The sequence below is a fragment of the Hermetia illucens genome, chromosome 2 (genome assembly GCF_905115235.1).
Source record: "Hermetia illucens chromosome 2, iHerIll2.2.curated.20191125, whole genome shotgun sequence".
Lineage (NCBI taxonomy): Eukaryota > Metazoa > Arthropoda > Insecta > Diptera > Stratiomyidae > Hermetia > Hermetia illucens.
This window is the reverse complement of record NC_051850.1, coordinates 118,153,293-118,179,133: the sequence shown is the minus strand read 5'-3', so window position 1 is coordinate 118,179,133 and position 25,841 is coordinate 118,153,293.

Genomic DNA, 25,841 nt, shown 5'->3' with positions numbered 1-25,841 from the left:
GACTCAGGTACTCATTCACAGCTGAGTCCACTGGTATCCGACGTCAAATCACGATACAAATTCCACTGCCACCAGAGAAATTTGAACCGCAACCTTTCGTACGATAGCCTTGCGCTCTAACCACTCAGCTATCCGGACACTATTCGTATTTGCTTACCCATTAATCCTTTTTTTCTAAAAAATGATTTTTGCTATAACGTTGTTGGAATATCCATTTTAAGCGAAAACTTGTCAAAATACTTTCTGAACTCTTAGGAAACGTGAGGAATGTACAACCTCACATTTCATCCATACAGGGCGCCCTCCGTCAACAGACATGAATTTTAGAAGGTCTTCCATGCATTTGATTTTCGAATATTCCCAAGGATCCCAAGGAGATATCTATTCAGAAACGAAACTTTAGGGATGAATGCAAGGGTAATACATACTTCTCACCGAAGTGGATACATATGCACTTCAGTATCAAGTTTTAGGGTTAAAAATATCTATTTGGAGCAAATCGTGGTGCTGGAAAGTTTGCGTCTGGTCAGTTTTCCAAGCAGAATCAGATTTATTATTAATGACGGAAAAGGAGTAAGCTTCAGTTGTATAATCTTTACCTTGGATGTTTTCATAGCAACCGACACAAGGACGAATGAGATCTCATTTTCTTAGTAGTATTCTTTGGAACCAGAGCGAAATGGGTTTATAGTATTTTTTTGAACGGCATCCTAGATAGATTATGAGGTTGATGAAATGGGATTTGAATAAGTAATAGCAGAAAGATATTCCCAGTTCAAATACCTCGCAATTTAGTAAGGGACGATGACGATTTTAACAAAACTGAACAGGTCTTGTCATCAATATGAAATTATGGAAAGGTTGATACTCGCACCTTTCGACCTAAATTATTGGGTTTTAACCGTAAGAAATATGTATCTAGAGGCAAAGAAGGAACTCGTTTTTGATATCTATTCTCCATCGAGTTGTCTGGTGTTTGTTTGTTTTTAAACTTTCAGCTTCTTGTTTGCTTTTGGAGCTTCTGGCAATTTCCTGGTTTGATATTTACAATTGTAGTGGAATCCCAGCTAAATATATATACAACACATTTAATTTTCCTATATGAAGTTCTTTTTTGGGGAGTAGGGTAGGTGAATGCGTTTACGAACAGAGTGTTGCACTCCCGCAACAGCACGCTGTCGGACTACCAACTAAACACCTCCCTGCCATCAGAGAACTAACCTGGAACCGTTTGACACATTACTTCGGGCTAGCCCTCCCGCTATCCCGGTTTCGGGAGTCTTCAAGTCAGGAAATTCCTTTCACCAACGGGAGAGGAGGAGGGGGGGGGGAAGGGAGTTGTTAGCTCAGGGAACCCGTTACGGTCCGATCCCTCCGCCGGTTGAGGTCAATCTTCTTCGCATTAAGAAGAGCCCGAACATAATGCGTACAATAACATAATTCAGCATCTGACAGTGTTGTCTGAAGAGAGAGCTCCTCTGAGTCTGCATAAACCTGCTGACGACAGTCGTCCCACCTCTTGCAAAACAAAAAAGGGTGTTCACCGTCGTCCACCACTTCATTGCAGAACACACAATCAGGAGATCGCGCCTGCCCGATCCTGTGCAGGTAAGACTGAAAACCTTCATGTCCACTTAGAAGTTGGGTAAGGAATTAATCAAGCTCAATGTGCGTTCTGTTCAACCAGAGGTCTAATTTGTCAATGAGCCGCGCAGTCCATCTGCCTCTTGGCTCATTTTGCCAAAAAAGTTGCCACACGGTAAGGGCGCGTTGGCGTTCTTCACGGGCAAACACCTCTCTTAAGTTTTCGCCCTTACGGCGGTAGATAACTTTGTGCTCCTTGGCAAGGAGGGCAACGGGATCACTCCCGCGATCACAATCACAGCCGGTTTGGAGACGGTGCGATAAGCAGACGCCACTCGTAAAGCTCCCCGCCCATGCACTTGAGCAAGGCGTTTACAATGCACCTCCTTGTTAAGGGCATCAACCTATACCTCCGTGCTATCGTGCAGAATCGACTGCGTTGCTCTCATTCAACATTAGCCGACTCAGAGCCACGACTCCAGCTGCAGCCCTATCCGCTGCTGCTTTGATTTGCTAGAATAAGCTCATCTTCGAGTCGAGCATTAAATCAAGGTATTTCACCGCTGGTTTTGACTTTATAGTCAACTCGTCGATCGATATGGAACGCAGGGTCGGGATTTTCCTTCTGGTCAAGATGACTACTTCGGTTTTTTTTCAGCGTAAGGCTGAAACCGTGAGCAGTCATCCATCCGCTTACCGGTCGCATCAATATGCCAAGTCTGCTTTGCGCCTGTTCAACAGTGCACCCGGCAACAAGTGGCTCAACGTCGTCTGCATAACCGACCAGGCATATCGAGTCTCAGCAGACTATCGAAGAGAGGTCGGGGCCTAGGATAGATCCCTGTGCTACTCCCGACGTGATTTCCATCCTCCTTTGGCTCTCTAGCGTCTCATAGGGCAGAATTTGTCCCTCCGTGCTCGAAACGGCGTCCTCCAGAGCATCACGCCGATGCCGGAAGTTCGGCATCGTCTCGTTTGGCGTCAGCTAAACCGTAAAAAACGTTGTCCCTAAACACCGGATCCAGACAAACCCGTTCTCCCGGCCTTCGGCAAGAACACGAAGTCGAACGTCGTACCGAACCTAGATGCAGCGGTGCCCGATAAGTCGAGATACCATAAGGTCGGGTCCTTGTTTCAGTATTGCTCGCTAATCAACATTATATAAGCATTTACTTCCGCAGCGAACTGTGCTAGCATGAGCGGTTGGACTCCGGTGCATGTTAATTTACAAAATGCGGATCATACCGCTCGCACCCTAGCCCTCTCCAATTCTGCCTTGAAGGTCGGACACCGTCCCGAGCCCGCAGTGTGTGCGACGCTTTCACCAGATGTGCCACGATCCCTGCAGAGAACGCAACTCTCACTTTCATTGCAGGTCTTCGCTTGATGACACGCTTGGCCGCATCTCCGGCATGCTGTACTCCTGCCCGGACCCTTATAAGTTGCTGACGTGTGTCCATAGTCCAGACATTTGTAGCACTTGGTGGGGACTACCCGCATTCGCACCCTGCATACTACCCGTCCATTTTGATTCTTCCGCTGCTAAGGAGTTTCCTCGCATATTGCTCCGATACCACCACGGGGAGCTTTTAGCCGCGAGCAGTTACAGAGGTGATACCTACCCGGACATTGGTTACATTTGGACATTTACGCTTTAGCTCCTCCTCTACTTCGACCTTTTCTGTGAGGTAGTCAAGATCCCAGATTTCTAGAGAGCACATGGGCTCTAGGCTGGAAACAAGAGCCTTCTACCCCAATAGCTCCTTGACCGCTTCGGAGAACGTACTCTTGTTAGTCTTCTTTGGGCCTAGTTCGACGAGAGCTCCGCCACTCCTCGTTTTCCTTATGGAAGACATCTCTGCTCGATTCTCTTCGGGTTTAATCCTGTAGCGGATTTCACTAACGACTTCGGCAAATGTCTTGCTTCCTTCGGCTTAATGAGTAGAGCCGACGGGCTAGTCCTTCTTCGCTTCCTCGTCTTTTCTGCTCCTGGCTTTTGGTTGGCAGCCTCCTTGTCATTGGACAGACGTGTCTCTGGGGGTGGAGTCAGTTGTTTTTGTTTTTCCTTCTTCGCCATCTTTTTCTGGGCCCTGGAAACTGCTTCGATAAAGTCTCCTTCGGGCACGTCATCTCCTTTCCGCTTTTCTCCCAGTTCGCTTTGCAGTGGGCTATCTGCGGTCCGTTCTCAGCAGGGAGTGCGGCTGTTTCTGCTCTCCAATCGTCTTCCGTTGCTCTCCACGTTCGTCTGTAGAAGGAAATGCGGTCCAATAGTTCATCCAGTTGCACCGTTTTTGACACAGCTCCTACCCCAGTTCCCTGAGGCCTGACCTGCGCTTAGCAGATCCCGGAATTCACGGACAGATTAGCGCTCGGTCAGGCAAAGCGGCCTATTAACACCGGTTCAATGCACACTACCCGACCAGGGTCCCGAAGTTGCTGGCTCCTGATATACGTCACAACCACCACCTTGACAGAACTACGTTCACGTCACCCCGGCGACAAAAAGTTGTCGACTCTCAGTGTGTCCCGGCGTCTACCGGTCATTGGCCGTTCACTCTTCACCGAGAAACTTTCTCGAGGCTACTACCTAGGACGCAGGTATACTGCCAGCTAGGGGGGCAGAATTACTTACTCGGGCAACTCGTGGACGTCCCACCCCGTATCGTAAGCTACCCGTTAGAGGTCGCTAACGACTCCTGACGGATTCCTACATGAAGTGTGTGAAATGAACAAAAAAACCCCTCCTCCCTCCATTCCCGAACCTCGCAAACGTGTGCTGTTGGGACACTTGAGTAGAATTGCATTTAGGTGCTGGCAGACATGCTTTTAGGATAGCTCTGCCATCGATATTGGCCCTAATCAATGCAGATTGTCGGTTGGACTATCTCTGATTCCTACGTCTGTTACAAACTTTCCTATAAAATTTACTAAAAAAGACTGTAATATATGGTGGTCATTTACTCCTTGGTTGGATATACTGCGCCAACTACACTTACGCGCCATCATTCGCGGCTACCTGAAATACACTTCAGTTACACTTTTTCGTGCTTTGCGTGTATTCCCTTGAATCATTTCTCAACACAGCGATTCAGCGCCTATCTTTTGATTAACCACATGAAGTAGTCAGGTTTCAACAAGGCACTTATAATTCGAACTTGTCACCGCTGCGCATTCACTCAAAAATGCCACCTGGTAGCTCGATGAACGTAAGGAGCCTGTTGAAAATCACCCTCTTCAGCGTCTTCTTCATAGTAAATAAAGTTAAGGTAATATAAAGAGGGAATGGTAGGTCATTTTGAAGGGCTTTCGCTAGCAGAAATGACTTCTGCCTCTGGGACTAGGTTCGCAATACTCTTTCCACTAAAGATGTTCTGGAGTGTGGTTTTAGCTGCCAACATAAGACTCTTCGTCAGAATGCCGTTCAATTACAGAGCTTTTCTTTTTCAAGTAGGTTTGTTGGGCGAAGTCCAATTTAAGGAAAAGAAATTGTAACGTGCAGCGGATGTGACACTTCAGGCGATTTGTTCCTATTCAGGTTGTTCATTGTTTGTATTAGCCTCCAGACGCAGCTGTATGTAGCAATTCTGTTTGGTTTTCCGAAATGTCCCTTTAAGTGTGTTGAACACCTTGATATTCTTCCTTCACTTCCAGATTTTTTGGTTTTCTTCCTATCATTTGGAAAAATCCACTTAAGAACGATCGTAGCGAGATTTCTTTTTTTCAGATCCATTGAGGCCGCTCAGCTCGGGGTAACTAACACGGTGGAACCTTCATCACACTTTACACAATATACCTTAGCTGCCCTTCTGGAGACAGAAGGAGCTTACAACAACGCGCGTCCCAAAACCGTCATAAAGGCTTCAAACATAAGAGGATACTGAAGGGGAGTCTTAAGCAATGATTAGTATCCATGCCAAGAACCATTCTGATCCAGGAGGTATTCACTTAATCAGGGCAGTGAGAAGAAAGACGCTTGAGTTGGACGTTATCTCTCTGCCGCTCTGGTTGTTAGTAACAGATGAGATTATACGTATACGGGATGGTTCTCATGTATTCGTACACCTCCTTCAAATATTCATATTAAATAGGATATATGCATATTATTTAAATAATTTATCCGCTGAAGTTGTTTCTGCAGTATTTACAAACACCAGTTTCAAGAATATAAGAGTCTTGAAGGCGAGAGTAAAGTTGGGGTTTTCTTCAGCTGAAAGCAGCAAGCTAGTTAGACCGACGTTTAAATCGTACCAAACGCAGCAACCTCGTGAGACATTAGGGAAAAACTTTATAGCATTCAGTAAGGAAATAATACCGAAGTTTGTGTGTGGAGCAAACAAAAGTAATAATCGAAACTAACCTTGGTTAGGAATTTTTAAAGGGTCATACGTTGGGAATTCATTGCAACCCGGGCAGGCGGGTGTAACGGGGTTTGTCACGCCAGTTTGGTGCATCGTCTATTCAGATAGCAACATCTCAGATTGAGAACCAGGGGAATTCTACACACTTCCAGCAGACTACTAACTGGCTTCCCTAGAGCAGAATTCAAAAATACTGCTAGCAGACTTGGAGTATCCTACAATTCGCATTGCTGAAGTTACGGAAAGAAGGAACAGACTTCCAGCTATTGTCTTTGCAATTGTTTATCTTTAGCAAGGGCCAAGCGGCGGACACTGGTTAAATAATTCATTGGGGAGCTTCGTGAACATTGCAGGCTGGCTCTGAAGATCAGAACCCGCTAGGTTTTGCTCCCATTGCTTTTGCCTCGGCAGTCATGGTTTTAGGAAACTTCAGCGGAACGCTCACTTATACTTTCCTATCTATTTCCCAGATTTCCTAGTTTCACTAATCATTTTGCTTTCTACTGTGGGCAAACACGCGCCGTCGCGCATTGTTGTATTGCATGCTTCGGTACCTTTTCTATCCCCGTTCTACTTCAAAAGCCCTGGTAGCCCTGGTAATCTTACTAATCCAACTTTTTACGACCATTGAGTAAAATTCTCCATCCTGCAAGGTGAGTACGCTCCGTAAAGGTTTTAAGGAGGATTTGGATCCCAGTATTCCTTACTTGTTGAAATCCCCAACAAATCGTTTACGGTTTCGGTTCCGAGAGTTAAGCTGTCTAACACCTCCTCATATTGTACGACTGTGTCAGTTAGAGAGCCGCAACATCAACAGATATGCACACTATTGATTTTTACAAAGGCCGGCTGCGAGAGATGCTACTTTTTCGTGCATGTTTTATGTTTTACATCCCCCTATCTCCCTTATTGACACGAGGGGAGTCGCCTAATGAGAGATTTCGCAACTCTACATAGGAAAAAATTCAACTTGGACTAGCATTAAAACTGATAGAGAACCGACAGCGACCTTAATTTACCATTCGGTTTCCTCAAAGAGCAGAAAGCTACCAATTCACAGTTTAATGAAGAGGAATGAAGCCTATTTACAACTAAATAGATTCATAAACAAATAGAGTTGCAGAATGTGCGTCACGAAAAACTAGAGGGAAGTTACTCGGCGACAATTATACCAGGAGCATACTGTTAGGTGCGATGTATCGTTGGAAGGAATCTCTAGGACGTACTTCTTCAAGACTTTTCCATTACTGATCCTAATAATCTTAATACTGTGAATTTTTTTAGTTTCATCAAGATGCAGTTACAGTATATACTTGAAGAGAGTCATTGGTAGAGCCGACCTCTAAACACTTCACACTTTGGAGAGGACAGATGGTAGAACAAACCGAACCATGCTGTTTTTGAATTGCAGCGGTAGGATAGGCTCCAAATACTTCTCGCGAAGTGCACTGTGATCAATATTTCGACTCCTTTTATATCACTCTCTCTTAACTGTTTCCTTGTTCCGTCCACGGGGTAAGAACACTCGGAATTGGTGGGGGAAGCTTCGCCAAGTCCCAGGACATTAACCCATTGGGGTTCACCACTGAGATCTACAACTCACTCCAAGAAAAAAATATAAGGCGTAATAAGTGAACTCCACTGACTCCGCTAATTAGGTAGGGTCGCGGCCGCATTGTCATGCAGGGATTTCAACCCCTTGAGCAACACTCGCACTACTAACTGGTCCTTTCCCACTTTCATCAAATTTGCGGGCCTCCCTTTTATCTCTCCGTAATTATCGTGTGACTTGATCTATAATTACTTTTTCCCGGTGTTCAACTCCTCTCCTACCTCTCTACCCCAACTGGGCGCTGCTTGTCATTTCTCAAATTCAAATAGCCATTTATCCTCCTTTGAAAAATCGTTCAACGTGAAAGTAGATAAAAGCGGCCATGTGTATGCACACAATAAAAGCCCAACAAAAACTTGAAATTGAATTTTGGTACAACAATGAAGTGCAATAGGTGATATTCCAACATAATTTAGTCGCTAGGAAATGAGGTATGAAAGAGTTTTCACATGCCTCACATTCTCTGCATTCATTTAACTTAATTTCATGCAATTCACTAGTAATTAAGTTGTTTGCAGTGAAATCGACTTGTACATAACTGTGCAACTTTTCTGCAGTTCATAATTGCACGCTACCATATTTCATACACCGCTAACTAGCCCAATTTCCTTCCACCTCATTATTGAGAAGCAAGCCTGCCTCTGCTCTTGCTGAAGCGAAATTTTTTTCTGCTCATCCAGAAGTATTAAGCTGGTATTCTGAATAAAGCCAGGTGAGTGTCACTATATATACTACACATGAAGAGTACTCGAACATACTTTGTTAGTTGAGCCTAGAGAATATGGATGGATATTTACGCTTGATGGACCAGTGATTTAAAAGAAGTGAGGAGTTGATAACCTTTGCCGGAAAAAGTGCAACTGATGTACCAAGCCTGCAATAGTTGGGCACTCATATATATCACTGCTGGCAATTTCTTAATCACACACAATACCAGAAGAGCAGCTTTCTTTACTCAGCATATGTTTTTCTCTATCAATCGCACCCTAGTCCACTTCTGGCATATTATAGATAAGTAAATTCTGTAGTCCGAAATCTGTCAGCGAGTCAGACATGAGGTATCGAACCGCCACCTCAAATACCACTGTCCCAAATGTGATGGCATACGTAGGCCAAGTAATTATCCCGAAAATCAAAACGGAAATGCTAAATGGGTAAACTGAGAAATAAAGCACGCGAATACCTACCCAAGTACCACAGGTTACCTAGCTCCACTAGAGTTATGGCAAGAAGGAACGCTGAAAACGGGCCCTTCCGTCCAACATCTATCTGACCCCGGAATACCCACTAGGTGTAACAACAATACCGTCACACTCGGTCGTCTTTATCATTCGTCGTGCAGCGATAATCCAACAACGACCATTGCACAGGTGCCAACTAATCAAACCTTCACAAATATCTGTCAGTTCGTAGAGTAATCCTGAGAATTATTTCAGATATTCAATAAAATGGTCAATCTAGTGGTATTGATCATTGAGTTGGACATTAACTTTCTAGCCAGCCGGGCTCAGAGACACAATTCACAGTCCATCTCTCTTAACTTTCGCAGCATTCATGAATTTCTGTTCCTCCTTACAGTTTTACATAATCCCTGATCAATCTAGTTCTATTGACCATTCTTAACGTCTCTTGTTAATTCCTAGCAACTCCTCCTGTTGAGGTCGACTTTCATATCAATCTACCCATACACACAACCGATATATAAGATTTCGAAATTCATCTTTTACAAAGTCTTTCTTTCCTTAGTAGATTGAACTGCAGGCCTCCAAGAGATATTTTCCAATCAGGCTATCTTAACGTGATTTTTTGGAGAAACTCCTTTTCTTCTTTTTTTCGCACTTCGCGTCAAAATCTGCATAGATATTTGACTTGGTTCATAGTAGAAATTCGTGGTGCCTCACGTACGAACCACCGGTCTCATCACACAGAAAGTACAGTTGATCGACCTAACTTCAAAACCCTATGTCCGTCCACGAAAACCGTATTCCGAATATCAATCAAATATTGAAGGCTCTCTAGCTTTTCTGGCGTCCCACTCATCGCCTGCTCCGCCTCTCGTAAACCTGAAATTTGAGATTTGATTTTCATTCTCCCTTAATTTTGGACGTTAGGTTCTCCGAAATTATTTCCGGTTTTTGTACCCAGCGCTTTCTCCCTTTTCCGAAAAATTCGAGTGTTCTTTAACCTTTGCATTTCTATTCCTCTTTTGAGCCTAGCTATAGTCGAAATTCGTGTCACCGTCAAATGTTAATATTAATGGCTGTTGTGATCCTGATGGTGGCCCTCTTTTCTTTTTTTTTACACGTGAACATTAAATTTCTTTTCGCTATTTGTTTACTTCGAATAAATGTATAACTGAACGCACCTTTCCAGACAAATGAAGGTAGCCCGAAATATCTCAATGCACAGAAACAGGGATGCTTCATTAATTGAAAACTACGGACGCATATTACTTCGCTGTATGTTTACATTCTGGAGAAATATTTCAAAGACTTCCATTAGTTGCTTCGGACGTCGCTCTCTGCAAAGTGCAGAATGGGTTTCACAGGGGGGCTTAACAGTATCTAACTTATTGACGTTTACCAACGTTGCCCTTAATCCCTGATTGGAAGGCATGACGTGTATGCAATTTGCACTATGTTAACGTGGTCAAATTTTTTACTTCGCTGACCATACCATACTCGCTAAGAAGCTCGGCTCGTATGGCTTTCGACCATATGCCCTCATCTGATTGAGGGTTTACCTATCTGGTAGAGTAAGTATTAAGTAGTAGTATAAGTAGTTTCCTTCAACACTTGCATCTCAACTCCTTTTTACCACAGCCCTCTAGAATTCCATCCTTAGCCCATATTTCTCCGCTTTCATCAATAGTTATTTTTTTCCTTGTTTACTCGTCCATTTCTTCTTGACGTAGACAATTCAAATTATATTCTACTATTGACTTGCCTGTAGAACCTAACTGCCTACAATTACACTTCCACATTGTCTCGTTGGCGTATACAAAATAATATGGCGCTTAAGGTAAGCATTTATTTCTTTCTTTTCCCGCCAACTGTTCACTGCTTATGTGATCCCCCTTCCATTTATTTCCTTTTGTAAGGATCTTGCCATGACATGGGGGGGTTCCGCAGCCAATTACTAAAAATTAAAGTAATACAATATTATTAACTTTATTTGAGTAGATATTGGTAAGGAGGGTAATTTCGGAGCCTAGTCACCATATAGTGGTAATATGATTTTTCGGTTGGATAGTTTCTGAGAATGGGTCCGTTAAAGAAATTATCACTTTCGACCCGCCACACTCCCCATCTTTCCAACAAGTGTCGAAACTAAGACCGGCTTCGGAAAGTACTAACCATGACCTTTCATTTAATACCCCACATGGCTATATTCGGTGAACAAAAATTTTGCACCCTTCTTTTGCATGTATAGGGACCGCCTCTTAAATTCAACGTGAAAATATGTAACTCACTATATACGTGAGCATTCACAGTTCCCACCACCTCCGAGAAAAATACATCTGACAGACAGACAGATAGACAGACACAGATTTTAATAAGGTATTGTTTTACACAAAACTTTAAAAGGCCTACCACATGATGCGGTCATAAAAGAAAGCGGCTCTAAACTTTGCGTAATGTTCAACGTGTCGCAAAAGAGTTCTAATGGAAAATCTTTGAATAATCTACTCCTCATCAACAAAACATTGTACATTTACTTATCCAATGGAGACAGCATTGCTATGTCGTTACAGCAGACATCAAAGGGATGTATAGGCCAATCTGGTTGAATGAAGCAGATTGTGTTCATCAAAGAATTCTTTGGCGCTTCAATAGAAGGAAGTCCATTTAGCATCATCAATTAAATATGGTTACTTACGGTACGGCAAGCGCACCACTCTTGGCTGTCAGAACGGTGCATCAATTGGCAACTGATGAACAATCTAGATCGAGCTACAGAAGCTACTAAAGCGAGGAGTTTTCCACTTACGTAAGTGGAGATCAAAATTATTTCGGCCATCAATTCAAATAGAGTAAAGCCAGTATTGAATCGTATTGAAGTATTGAATATTTCTCCCCAGAAATATTTATTTGCTGAACATATAGTGCTGCAGATCTTCTACTTTCACTCCTACGGAAATTTTGAGAATTCAAGACCTTTCCTAGAGAGTGGAAGAAGGAGATGTTCGTTAAGATTGCAAGGAAGGGCACCCATTTTGAGTGTGTCAGTTGGAGGTGTATCTGGGTGTTCTCTGCCGTCGCAAAGATAATAACTAAATTAACCCTGGGGTGCATCAAAGAACAACACAAAAGCTTGATCGACAGAGAGCAGGCTGATTTCCGCTCCGAATCCCCTTGTACTAATCTGGTCAACACCATACCCGTCGCTTTGGAACAGTGCGCAGAGTTTGGATCTTCGATGTACCTGGTCTCTATAGACTTCAAGAAAGCTTTCGATAGCGTGAGTGTATCGAGAGGGACATACGCAGGAGGGGCATTCCGGAGAAAGCTATTAACCGAGTGACATATGATCGCGCGAAATGTCACGTGTTGCTTCGAGGTAAAATCGCAGAGGACTTTGAGAACCAAAGCAGAATCCACCAGGGCTGCGCCTAGTCAACTATACTAGTTCATCTTGTTTCTTCATACTGCTTTCTTCGGGCGACGTGGAAATGTTCAATCTTTCCTCCAACACCTCACACACATCGTTGGTAACATCTGTGTGCTATCTGACCGGATCATTATGGGCTCTGGATTTGGAATGAGTGACACAAATATCAACTTGATGTTGTCCTGCGCTAATAATTTTTACGTATTGGTATATGGGATTAGCAAATGGGAAGTGAAACGAAGCACTTGCTCGCCGCACAGGTTTACCGCGGGATGTGATCGGAAGCGAAAGTGGCAGTGAATAGGTTACGTCATGCAGAGAGCATATGGCACACAGCAGTAGAGAAGCGCGGACATCTTGGAAAGTCCGGGCGAACAGAAGCGCGAGCAATTGCGCCTAGGTGTGATTGACGCGCTGTACCCAACGAAGGGGTAAATGATGGTAGTTAAAAAAACCCACGAACCCTCTTCCCACCCAACTGCACCAAGGGTCGATTAACCTAAGAATGGGCTGAAGGCAACATCCGAAAACCCTCATCACAGCGATAAGGGGTTTCAACGAAAAGTTTGTGCGACCATGCGAATGTATCGGATACATCTCGATTGTCGCAAACATTTCAGGCAGTGATGCGGTGGTTCTAAGCTACAGAGACATAGATTTTAAATGGAAAGCAATACGAATGAAGATTGAACCCCATTAGGTCAGATTGTTACCGGGCTATACCACTGGTTGCAAGGATACTCGCTTTTTGCGTCTGTTTTTCCCTGAGAAGTTGAACTACATCGGGTCTATTATGATTAACACTGTGGTCGGTGGCAATAGCATGATCTGGCAGTAGTTTGGCACGATTATTTTCCAAAATTCTCTGCGGAGTATACTTATTCTTATCGTAGGTTGCCAGTTGCCACTAAGTTGTACTCCAACGCAAGGTTTGGATGGAAAATCTTGCAGGGGAGTTATTATGATTGGTGTAATCGGTACTGCTCAACATTCTGCACGCAGATGTTATGTGCTGGATGGTCTCTTCTTCGCAGTTACATAAGTTAGAACTGGATTGAGGAATCATGAAGAATATACCATTTGTAATTTTTTTTTTTTGAGTGCGAAGCATCCTGGATTGAAGTTATGAATGCTTCGGTCTCATAAAAAAGTACACCGTTAGTCATAGGGTGAATGGGTTTCTCTCTCCACATGTCGTTCTTCTGTTGGACTGAAGTAACTTCGCTCTTCAAGTTCAAAGGAGATAATTTATTATCTGCCATGACGGTAGCCTTCTATAATTCGCCAGAGGTTCGTTTCTCGAAGCAAAACTCGCGAAGAGATTGCTCTTGATTGTAGTGCAATGTTTTTAAAACAAGAACTCCCCTGCCTCCCTGATGACGTGGGATGGTGATCCTCAATTTCCGGGCAGCTCTATTGTGCATGTTGTTGTTTGCAAGAACTAGCCTTACCCGTCTATTGACAGATTCTAAATCCGTATTACTCCACTGTATCACAACGAAAGTATATACAAGGACGGGAATGGCGAAGGTGTTGATTGCCATGATTTTATTTTTCCCGAACAGCTCAGTTTCCAGGACAAGATCCAGATACTGTTCAAATTCCCCTAGCAATTTAGATTTCATTATTGCAAAAACAGGTGTTGTTGCTTTCAATATTGCCGAGGTAGTTGTGATCGTCGTCTGAATCCATACCCTGAATTTGGATGTTATTATGGCTGTAGAGATGCGGACTCACCATAAACCTAACCAAACCGCAACTGATGCTATTCACGGCCAAGACAAGGATACCGGAATTCCATCAACCACGGCTGAATGAACAAACATTGGTTCTTTCTCTAATGTAAAGTATCTGGGTGTAATCCTGGATCCTAAGCTAAATTGGAGGTTGAATATAGAACGGAGGGTTAAGAAGGCCTGTATAGCCTTCTATACCTACAAGAGAACCTTTGCAAAGAAATGGGGTTCCAGCCGAGGATGGTTCTCTGGATGTACACCGCTGTAGTGCGTCCAATCCTAACGTACAGCTCTATTGTATGGTGGCAGGCTTTGAAGAAAAAATACAATAGAACCAAGCTTAATAGGATTCAAAGAACCACGTGTGCAGGTGCTACTGGGGCTCTGCAGCCCTATCCGCAGATGCTCTCAATGTACGCCTGCATCTCCTCCCCCTAGACCTTCACATTAAATATGTTACAACGTGCAGTGCCGTCAGACTACGTGAGTCCGGATGCTGGACAGCGAAGTCCTACGGACAAAGCAACATCCTAGATGAAATACCTCCAGAAATCGGGGCATCCCCCACGGACTATACCAAACGCAAGCCGAACTTCAAGAGAAAATTTGCTGCGGACCTTCCAACCAGGGCAAAGTGGAAGACCGGCTGCGTGTTGCAAGACTATGACACGGTATTCTTTACGGACGGATCAAAGATGGCCTATGGAGTCGGCGCGGTGGTTTTCTCGAATACACACGCTGTATCCAAGTCGTATGGTCTCCCAGGTTTCGTCGATGGCTGGAGTGTGATTCGAGCCCCAAGCGTAACATAGCCATTCTGACCGACAGCCAAGCGACCATCTCCGCCTTGTACTCAACGACGACATTTTCCCGGCTGGTGGGGCAGTGAAGAGACGCGCTCAACCATCTGGCGGCACGCGCAAGGTCACTCTCCTCTGGGTTCCCGGGCATAGGAACATAGAAGGGAAAGAGCTGGCTGACGGATTGGCCTGTCGAGGACGCAGTCTACTCGCACTACCTGCGCGGGCCTGAGATGGCTAAGGCTCACAAGCTGTGCCAAGTCAAAGAGAACTTGGCCCGCTTATAACATAGCCCGATCACGAGAGCTCCTGTGCCAGACGCGTGCAAATGTATTCAAGATCTGCAAGTCTACACGGGGTACTGGTCCATAGGGTACCATGACGCTAGGCTCGGCATACCCTACAACTCGCATTGCCGAAGCTGCGGAGAAGCAAGGAAAACCCTCATGCACCTTGTCTGCGATTGCCCAGCTCTGGCTAGAGTCAGGCTGCGGACAGTGGGTAAACCATTCTTTGGGGACCTCAGAGAGATTTCTAGCTGCAAAGTCGGAAAGCTGCTTGTCTTCGTGAATGCTACGGGCTGGCTTTGAAGATCCGAGCAGGTTGGACTTTGCCTTCCTGCTCACATAACAACAGTCACGGCCTTAGGAGTTTGTGGCATGAAAACGGCGCACCAAAGCGCTAATTGGGCTCCTCGGAGCGGCCGCTGATACCTACCTATCGACCCCATGGCTGCATCCTTCGTTGTCTGTGTGTTTGCTCCGAATAATTGTTTTTATGCGATATTTCTTCCAAGCCAACTGCATGCCGATATCCCTACTGAACTGAATGGAGACCAATGTCCACCAAGGGGCGAAGTTGGTTTTCGTCTTCGGCATACAATTTGATGTCGTCAATATACATAAAATGACTTAATGTACATTTCGACAATATTCCATGTTTGACTTGGAACCATATCCCATGCAGAAGATGGGATAGCGGATTCAAAGCCAAACAAAACCACAGCGGGCTTAGAGAGTCGCCTTGGAAGATGCCACGCCTGATTGGTATCTCTCCTGACGTTTATGAAGATACCGATAGCTTCGTGTTTTGAGGAGAAGAACCAAATTCGAATTAATTTTGTACAAGCGTAATACTTATAATAACCACGAATGTGATACGGAGTCAAAGGCAGATTTATAACCGACGTAGGCTGTCGAGATATTTCGTTTTTGGTGGATAGCCTGGTTTACAGCTACCTTATCGATTATAAGCTTGCCAATACTCAGTAAGTGCTCTTGAACCGCTTCAGCCAGAAGTTGTGAATTTTATCAACTCCTGGCGTCTTCCAATTACTTGCCTTTTCAAGGGCTGCTTCTACGTCAGCTTAAGGTATGTTAGGCATGGCCATTTCTGTGAAGGCCTCGCATAAGGTGCGAGAGCCATTCCGCTTCTAAATTGCAACGGTTAGGTTTGCTTCAAACACTTCCCCAGAAGTCTTCTGGCTGATCTGGGCGGAGGCTACTTTCACGACTTGAGTTGGTGATATTTTTATAAAACAAGGTGCTGTCTGTCCTTCGCTGAAAACTCTTTTAATACCTGCGGAAGCGATTTGAGCATACTACAAGTTTCTGCTTCAGTACTTCGACGATTTCTTCGATTGGCATATCATTGGACAGATGGTAGTTTCCAATGATGTTGGCAACGCAACTGTGGTGGCACGCTTGGTGATGGATTTCCAAGAAGTTCTTGCGTGACACGGCCAATCACCTTTCTCAACTTTACGACTCTTTTGTTGAGTCGAAATACCCAGAACGGTAAAACGCTTCTGCGCATACCTCTGTTATTCATTCTATGATGTTGATTATAGAGACGAATGACCGTGGCAGCTGCAACGTAGATCAGGCTGTGAACCTCTGTAGTAGTAATCTTGCTAGCCAAACGATTAACCAAAATTCTGTCAACGGCAGCATTGATGTCAGTAGATGTCGAAGTAAACTTTAGTTTTGGGATCCTTGGCCAAGTGTCTCGGAGAATCTCAGCATATTCTGTGAATGTGGCGTGGAATGCAATCAAAACCTCATTATAACTTGGGGCGACATCCACAGTAGCTAAGTTTCTCCTGACTACTGGGTTCATAGAATGCCTTACAGGTGAAGAACTTGTGTTGCTCCTTTGACTAGTCTGATAAGTTGATGACCCCAGACCGAGCTCAAGTGAAACCTCTTGGAAGATTTGTTGTCTAGTTGGTAGCGCAACTCGGTTATTATTCACTATCACTCGGAACTCGTTGAAGACGTCCAGTGTCGGAACGCGACTTAGTTCCGGAAATCGGGTTATGAACGCGTCATGGAGTCAGTGACTGTACTCTGATGGAGTACAGATACGTTCCAAACCCGTGGCATGGTAATAGGCGCGGACCACATTCATTGAGTTGATTCGTCCAAACTATACGACGTCTAGGTCTTCCGTCCCTGGTGGTATTACGGAAGCAGTCAACCTTGCAACGGAGCCCCAATCTTACAGTGCCCCACGGTTACCTCCAAAGATAGAGAAGGTATTTTGAGGGGAGGTGTTGAAATACAGTCTAATGTCACTGCAATTTATCCGATAGGTGCCACGATTTCTTCACTTCAAATTACGGATTTTTTAAAGCAGTTTATTCCCCCGCAACGAAAGAGAGGATTTAGGAGGATGAACACAAATGGAAACATTCTGCTTGACCGCGGCTACTTATTTACAAGATTAACTTGCGATATTCGGAGCTGACCCAGTACAACATGTCGCTACCATAACACATACTCTGCGTTTGCCACTCAGGTCGGGATTAAACTGACCGACTTCTTTCGCAAATAAAATTGGATTACCCACATTAAGTGCATAATAGTGTAAACTGAATAAGTCGTAGAGCTTCACGGCATGGAACAACGGAGAAAGAGAGCAAGTTTCTCAAAAAATCTTGGAGGCAGTTGAAGCGAATTGTAATCAACCAACAGTAATAGCACGTAGTCGTGGTTGGGGCGCTAAGCAGGGCATATTGGTTCACTACAGCCCATAATATCTCGTTTGTTAATGAGTTGATTGATGACCACTATTAATGTTGCGTAGAATTTCCCCGCATACTTCCTAAGATGTCCAAGTGTTTCTTGAATACATTGACTCAAACCTTGCAACTCTAACTGTTTTTTCTTTCAGTAGAAAACTTTCAATTTCAATTTTCTACAATGGAAAATTTAACGCCAAACGGTTATACTTGCAGAGATTATACTACTTCCCACAAACTGTACGACTAGGCTATAGAACGGACGCTATAGAAAGGTGGTGAGGGATTAATTTTACACAGTAAAAATTTCTATTCAAGTATTTGCTTAATTTGTCACAATTATCGACACTGATTACAAACTGTTCGATGGGCGGAATAGTCAAGTGGTCTTTTCCAGATTTTACACCTCGGTTCATTTGTAATTATCTTTAATCCATTCCTTCTCAGAGATTTATCTTTCTCATCAAAAGAAATCCTTCACAGATTGAAGATTTTGTCCTCCAAATGAGACTCATCAATTATTCAATATGTTGACGTGTGTATTACTTTAAGTGTTTCACTGGCTAACCGTATAAATAGGTCTTCATTAATCAAGCAACTGTTATCGCCATTTCAATTATAAGAAAAGAAAAGAAGGACATGCATTCCTCCTTCGTTTCATATAAAGAACATATCACTGCCGCCCTCGACATTGTACTGCCAGTAATCGTAAATATCCTGGCCAATAATTCACGCATATTTTGCTCGTAAATGTCGCTTCCCATTTACAGATACTATGCGATGCTGAATATTACAGAAATCAACTACAAACGGTTCCTTCTTATAAATTTTATATCAAATTTTACACGTGTTCCTCCGACCTAACTTATTGCTCTGCCATAATAGGGTCTCGCTTATAAGGATTAGTAAATAGAACGATAAACACGATGTCCTTAAAAGCTCTAAATGGCATTTCGCCAATGGTACTGAATGCTTGGTAATTTTCCCTAGTAGCGTTATAAGTCACGGATTGTTACCGGGAGCAAACGTATATTTATAGCATAGGAGAAGGCTCATAACAGCATCACCCAGGCCATCATCATGGCTTGTGATAAGTGCCCTGAGGTTTTGAAATTCCTCTGGAGATCACTTAAAGCAGTGAGTCCTGCAGAGCACATCCCGCTTGGACAGGACAATATTTGTTAACTCGCAGTCTGTTTGATTGTTGCCCACTTCCGTCAATGAGAGACGCTGATCTAACAAAACGCTGAGTAGCTTCCGAAACGCGCTTGACCCCCAAACGGCCCTCGTTATGGCCTCCAGTATGAACGTAGGCCGTCCTTACACAAATGTTTATTGCTCATTTACTGGACATTGTTTACGACTTCGATTGAATCGTTTTGTAGAGTCGAAGGGGAGTAGAATGCCCGAAACAGTTCTCAGAGTCAGCTTGGACATTAGATGGCGAAATGCTCTCCCTTTATAGCTCCAGTTATAAATACTTGATGCGTGTAGCCAACTATGCAGTTCGGAATGAGTGGCAATGCCGTGATGGATAACAATCGGACGATGAAAATGTTCCTGTCAATGAAGGCGCAACTGAATAGTCCTACAGGTCTTCAATCCAAATAATCGCTCCACTGAGTTCTCACGTATGGCTCCCCTCAGCAGCACCCAGCCATGACTGACCATTGATTAGGGCTAAGTGATTCCAAGGAAGTTACCATCGATGTTGTCATCTTACTCAAAGGATTCGCTCGCGTGAGCTTTGATTAGCCTTTGACTTGCCCTCTCTCGGCTTTATATATCCTTTATTGCGGCATTCGTACAATCAACTACCGCCGGTCAGAAAACATTATTTGGGGGTGTAATGTTTATTTCAGTAGTGGCAATCCGGTTTTAATGGATTTCACCTGTCAGCTGAAATGAATTAAGCAAATTAAAGCAACCAAATAGGAAGCTTCGGTGTTACAACACGCTGCGCTGTTAGCACTCGGCCGTTTTCCCACTAATGGAATAATTTATCTTGATCATCACGTTAATTGCTCGTAACTTTTGAATGATTGAGGGGTAGCAGTAAGCAACCAATCGATATCGCTCACGTAATATTACAAACAATTAAACTAATTAACGGGAGCAAGTTTCGAATGGAAGGAGGCAATATTTCACCTTGGTGTGCATTGATTTCGGCTCATACATTATACATTCCGTCCAGAACTCTTATGCAATGAAGTATCTGCGCTCACTGGAAATTTCATCCAAAAGTCGTCATCGAATTCAATGGAGTTCAATTTCCTGGAGATGCAGAATAATGTATGCAATAGTAATAGGTTTCATTTAAACTGTTCCAATGGTTCAAGTTCGTTTAAAAAGTTCGGCAAAGTTGTGGCTGGAATGACAAAACTTCTTGACAATACTACCAAAAAAATAATGAACTGTAAACTGCCATAATAGTCATTAATAATTTTAGGAAATGATTTGAAAGTTTCTATCAACGAAGATATTCTCCATTAGAAATAAAACTTGGATAAATCCAAGGACTGGGAAAACTTAGCGAGACAGCGTTTTGGTCAACTTTGGAGTGGTTTTGTAGAAAGCAATTCAAGTTTTGACGGTTCTTTCTCTTTAGGATTTTGTATAAAATAGAACCTTATTAAAATTAATTTATTATCTCCCCGTTGATTCGTCTGTCTGTTCCAGACATTTACTCGAGAAGTTATTGTCATGAAATATGGCAAACAAGGTGATCAAGGGTCCTGTAGTATTTAGTACTGCACTAAGGGTGTCCAAAAAATGAATATGGAAGCTAGTGATTTGAACTCTCCAAGCACTGAGAAGGCACAGCTTTCGAATGAGTTACGTTCCGGCGAGACGCGGATTTTGAAAGCATCACCAAATTCATGTCACGCTACGAAAAAATCATTGGAACGTATACTTTCCATCTCAATGGAAGGTTTGCATATAGGGGACTGTGGAAAAAGATGAGGCACCTTGGTGATAAGAATATGCACGTGGCTGCACCACCAGCTGCCGCAAAGTCCTGAGAAATCGGATGCAAGGAGGCGATCCTTCGACGAAAAATTCCGAATACTTGGTGAACAGAACCAAGGCATATAGTCGGAAGTTCTAGTTTGCTGTTCGAATTGGGGCAAAGGGTTCGAATGTGCTCAGGGTCGGTTACACTATGCTTCACTTTTTCCTGGATAGAGGAAAATTCAATCATATCAGGAAACTATATAGCATCATCTTCATTTTGAGAGCGAAAGATAATGATGGATTTCAAGTCACACAAAATAGATCAAATTGCAACGCCTTCAGCGTGCTTTCCTCAAATGGAGCTGTGGGCGGGGAATAGTACATAAAGTGAATGGACCCCCGTATGGGGGCTCCCATCGGCGAAGAGATTACATTATAAATCCTGCTTTTTAATAACATCTCATACACCTTTTACGGAACTTGCCGAAGAGAGGGAAGTCAGAAAGTTGATGGCAGACTGGACAAGGTGGCAAGCAACTCTCTCATCTCCCTTCCCTCGCCTCCCTTATCGCATGACTGCAAACGTAAGGTACGTCCCTACGTTCATGGACCGAGAAGATGTGAAGCAATTGATCTAACAATCTCCGAAATGTTGCAGATGGATCGCCGATGCCTAGAATTCTGTCTGACTATTGCAAGCGAACAGTCTGTAATATAAAGACTGGTTAAGTATTCGAGACAAGACTTATTTAGAGCATACTGTGCCAAACTGGAAGGCGAAAGTGAGACTTCAAGGCTGTGTAGAGTCCACAAAAAATGAGACGGCCTTGGTAAATCGGATGGTACTTTTACTGACTCCAGCCTGAAATCAGACGCCTCTTTAGAAGTACACCACCCGGGAAAACTGGTGGGAGAAGTGGATGGGGAAAAGTTGGTGGTTCCTGTTAACCCTTCAACACGTAAATGTTACAAGGAGGGTTAAAACTCTGCGAGAGTGTTACCAAAGCAAAAAATGGGAACTGCTACACTGTCCTTTGAACACGCTAAAGCACCAGACATAGATGGCGTCTATCCACAAACGCTAAAGGAAGGTATAGCGCACTTAGAGCGACTGCTAAGAGATGTTTTTCTAGCCTATCTTGCTTGAGGCAACGTGCTTATCTGTTGACAGAAGGTTAAGATGGTACCTAAGCCATGGAAAACTGACTGTTCAAACCCAAAGAAATTCAAACAGATTACCTTAACATAATTCTTGCTGAAAGATGTGGAGAGACTGGTTGATCGTCACATTGGTGAAGAGGCGCTAAGGTCGCACCCACTAAATGAAAACCAATATGCTGACCAACGCAGAAAGTTCTGTGAGTCTGTTCTTCATTCTCGGATAACGGATGCAGCTCTGAAAGGTAAGAACGCAATAGGGGAATTCGTGCACATTGAATGGGCTTTTCACTGTGCACCTTTTCAAATTTAATTAGGTGGATCTGTGCTACCCCAACGCAAAGACGACAAGGAAGAACTGGTAGTTATTCTAGGCAAGAAACTTAAGGTAAACCGTGCTCACACAGCATATGGGCAGTGCAGACGGATCTTTGCCTCGACATGCCGATGTTCACTTATACATCCATAGCGTAGTGGGTGAAGATGAGCTGAAATGCTTTCACAGCAAACTAGCCGTACTGCTACAAACCATATGTCTGGGCATAATCGAAACAAGAGGACAACATCCGACACAACTCTAGATGCATTATTTAATTTTCAGCCATTATATCTACTTATTCAAAGCACTACAGTAAGAGTGGGTCATAGATTATTTCGCTCAGATTTATTGAGAAACAATTGACGTGGGGTGGCACATACCATTGGAAGAGTTATTGAGAGAACTGAATCCAGTTCTTACAATTCCTTCCGATTCTCGAGTTCCCATACGTCTGTTAGGTAGAAGATATGAAGTTATGCTGAAACGCAAAGACAACTGGGAAGTTTCTGAAGAATACGTGGCAGGATTCACTGAAATCTTTCACATCGATGGCACAAAAAAGAAATAGGAGGGTTTTGCAGTCAATTACTAAACATTATAGTCATAACTTTATTTGAATATATCAATATGGAAGATATTTCGGAGCCTAAGCACCATATAGTCGCAGCTTCTTGATTTTTCAGATTTTCCAGTTTAGCAGTTTTTAAGAACGGGTCCGTGGAAGAAACAATACCATTCGACCACCGGACTCTCCTTATTTCCTACAAATGTCAAAACTAGGACCGGCTTATGGAAGTACTAACCGAGACACTTCATCTGATACCTCACATGACTATATTTGGTGAAAAAGTACATCCTCCCTCTTTGCATGTAAATTCCATGTAAAATGATATAACTTACTGTATCCCAAATCGTTCACAGTTTCCACCTTTCCGCCAAATTTGGTGTCAATCGCAATAACCGTTTCCAGGAAAAATGTGTGTGACAGATAGACAGACATACAAATATACCGACGGACTGACAGACAACCTTAAAAATGGTATTGATTGCATAATGCAACCTTGGCGGACTAAACTTTCAACCCCGAATTTTACTTTTAGATCAAATTTTCCGCTTTTCTTTGTCAAAGACTTGGTGCAAGCAGAGCTGAGAGGCTCTTTAATCACCATCTATCGTATTCGTATCGCTTGCCCGGATAGCTGATAGTTAGAGCGCAAGGCTGTTATACGGAAGGTCGCGGTTCAAATCTCACTGGTGGCAGAGCGATTTGTATCGTGATTTGACGTCGGATACCAGTCAACACAGCTGTGAATGAGTACCTGAGTGAAATCAGGTTAATAGTCTCAGGCGAGCGCAATGCTGACCACATTGCCTCATACAGTGTACTGTATTGTACCGTTTAGGTCTTAAATGAAGTGCTCTAACACACTTCAAGGCCCTGATCCAATATGGATTGTTGCTCCAACGATTATTATTATTATCATATTTTCGTTTCGGACCGCCATTTAATCGCCTCCCATCAGTTTCGGTGTTTGGGCCAATCTAAGCTAGTGAATCATTGCCGTAAGCATTAATCTAACACTGGATTCACATTTACTTCTGCTTCGAAGTGAAATAATACAGTGAAACAAAAGAGTGAAAGAGGACCCCAGAATGTCTAGCCTGTAACGCTGAAACTGATTTTCGAGTAGTGGAAAGCTAGTTTTTCGGAGGCCTTCGATACTGTTATCGAGGAGCGTGCACACATTCCAAAAACTAACTGGTGTCATGATACGATACTCAAAAATCGTTACAGTCCATCCTTATCGGAGCCACGGATTTCTACCGCAAATAGTGCTTTTCGCAATGCTTGATGTCAGAAATGCCCCCATGTACGTAAGGTGAACAGCTATGCGAATCACCTATTACTTATTGCAGGGAGGTAAGGAGTTCTTTGAACTAACAAATTCCCTCCCTCCTCTCTTCTTCTGCTATTGAAAGGAATTCTATTGAATGCTCCATAAGGTAGGAAATAATCTAGAACGGCGGGAAAAGACGCAATGGAAAGCGTCAAAGCAAAAGACCGCATATGAGACGCTATTCAACTATGCGCGGTCCCATATGTCGCTCTTTGTTCGTTTGCGACGTTTTGCTGGTCTTTATCAGGCGTTTTTCTTGCCGCTCCACTATCTTTTCATCCTAGGGCAGGCGAGTCGGAGGGCAAACTTGAAGTAATGTGTCAAACGGTTTCAGCCTAGTTATCTGAGGATGGGGAGGTGTTTCGTTGACAGTCCAATGGTTTACTGCTTCGGGAGTCCAGCACTGAGTGCGTAACCGTTTTCACCACCTTACACACAAAAGAATTTATTATTAACAATGATGTCGTAGATTATCGTTTCAGTTTGGTCTACAGTAAGCTTCTCCCAAGTGATTTTGCACCTTCCGCTTTTCTAATTATTAGGACCAGCTCAAGTAGTAACCACAGTATTGAATTTGAACATGAGACTCCAGATCAAGGGTCTGATCCCCAATTCCCAATTCATAACGGTAAAAATATGTTATGTTCCCTTATTTATCTCAAATCTTAATTTAATAAGCCAATATACAACTCTACATAGATAAACATGAAATGTCCTTTTTATGAAATAATTTCGCAGCCATTCGGGATTCAACGTTCACTTCGACATAGCTCGACAATTTTATTCTAGTGGTTTGGAGCTTTTGTTGGGACTTGGGGTGAAAAATTCCTAAAGGGAGGATAACGTTTACTGCTCTACCAGTAGAGTGTCCTTTATACGACATTGGAATAAAACGATTCTTAAATACCTATTCAAAGCAAAATTCAATGAAGCAAAATCTTTGGGGTAATCAATCAATCACCTTCAACTTGTCAATTAGCACTAATTACCAGTTATCAAACGTTTTAAATGCCCATGAATCGGAATCTCATCGATTTGGTAATTGGAAAATTATGTAATTAATAAGGGAATTAAGCATTGACTATTGCCGTCAATCGGTATGCTGAGAGATTTAATCATACAGTGCAGGAAAGAGGTTGGAGGAGTGGGACAATACGGAAGATATTATAACCAAGAATGCACCAAACCTGTGCTTATAATTTCTATACTCAACTGATACTCTCCTAAGTATCTTTTGATGAATCTTTGAAGAAACAGGAGTAACGATCCCTATTGAGAAGTTCATCTTTCCTTATTCTATAAATTTCCAGACCTTCCGCTACGTCTAACTTCCTTGTATCTCTTACGTGCTACATAGGGTTCAAACAGTAGATTGCATGACAGACTGACTGGAGTATAACTCATTATCTTTGCTGCGAGGTAGATATGTGGCTTAGAACCAACATATCTCTCTTTGACGGTGATATGTGGTCTATCTGAAACCGAGCCTCTTATACGAGGTGACCCTACTATGGACAAAACGCTACGGATCTAAACTGAGGTGTTGAAGAACACCTGCCACAGTGCAGGGTGTCGTGCGAACCATCCTCATTGGATAGTTCACAGTCGGCGACGGGGAAGGACCCTCACTGATAGCTGGTCATCTCACTGGCACGGCCAGTCATCATACTCGTGGGAATCAAATGAACGAGAAATTTAAAAACAAAAAAAAAATAATAACAAACATGTGAGACCCTGTACTGCACAGAAACTAGCCAAAAACGTAGAAGTTGGAGAGTCCAGTACTGG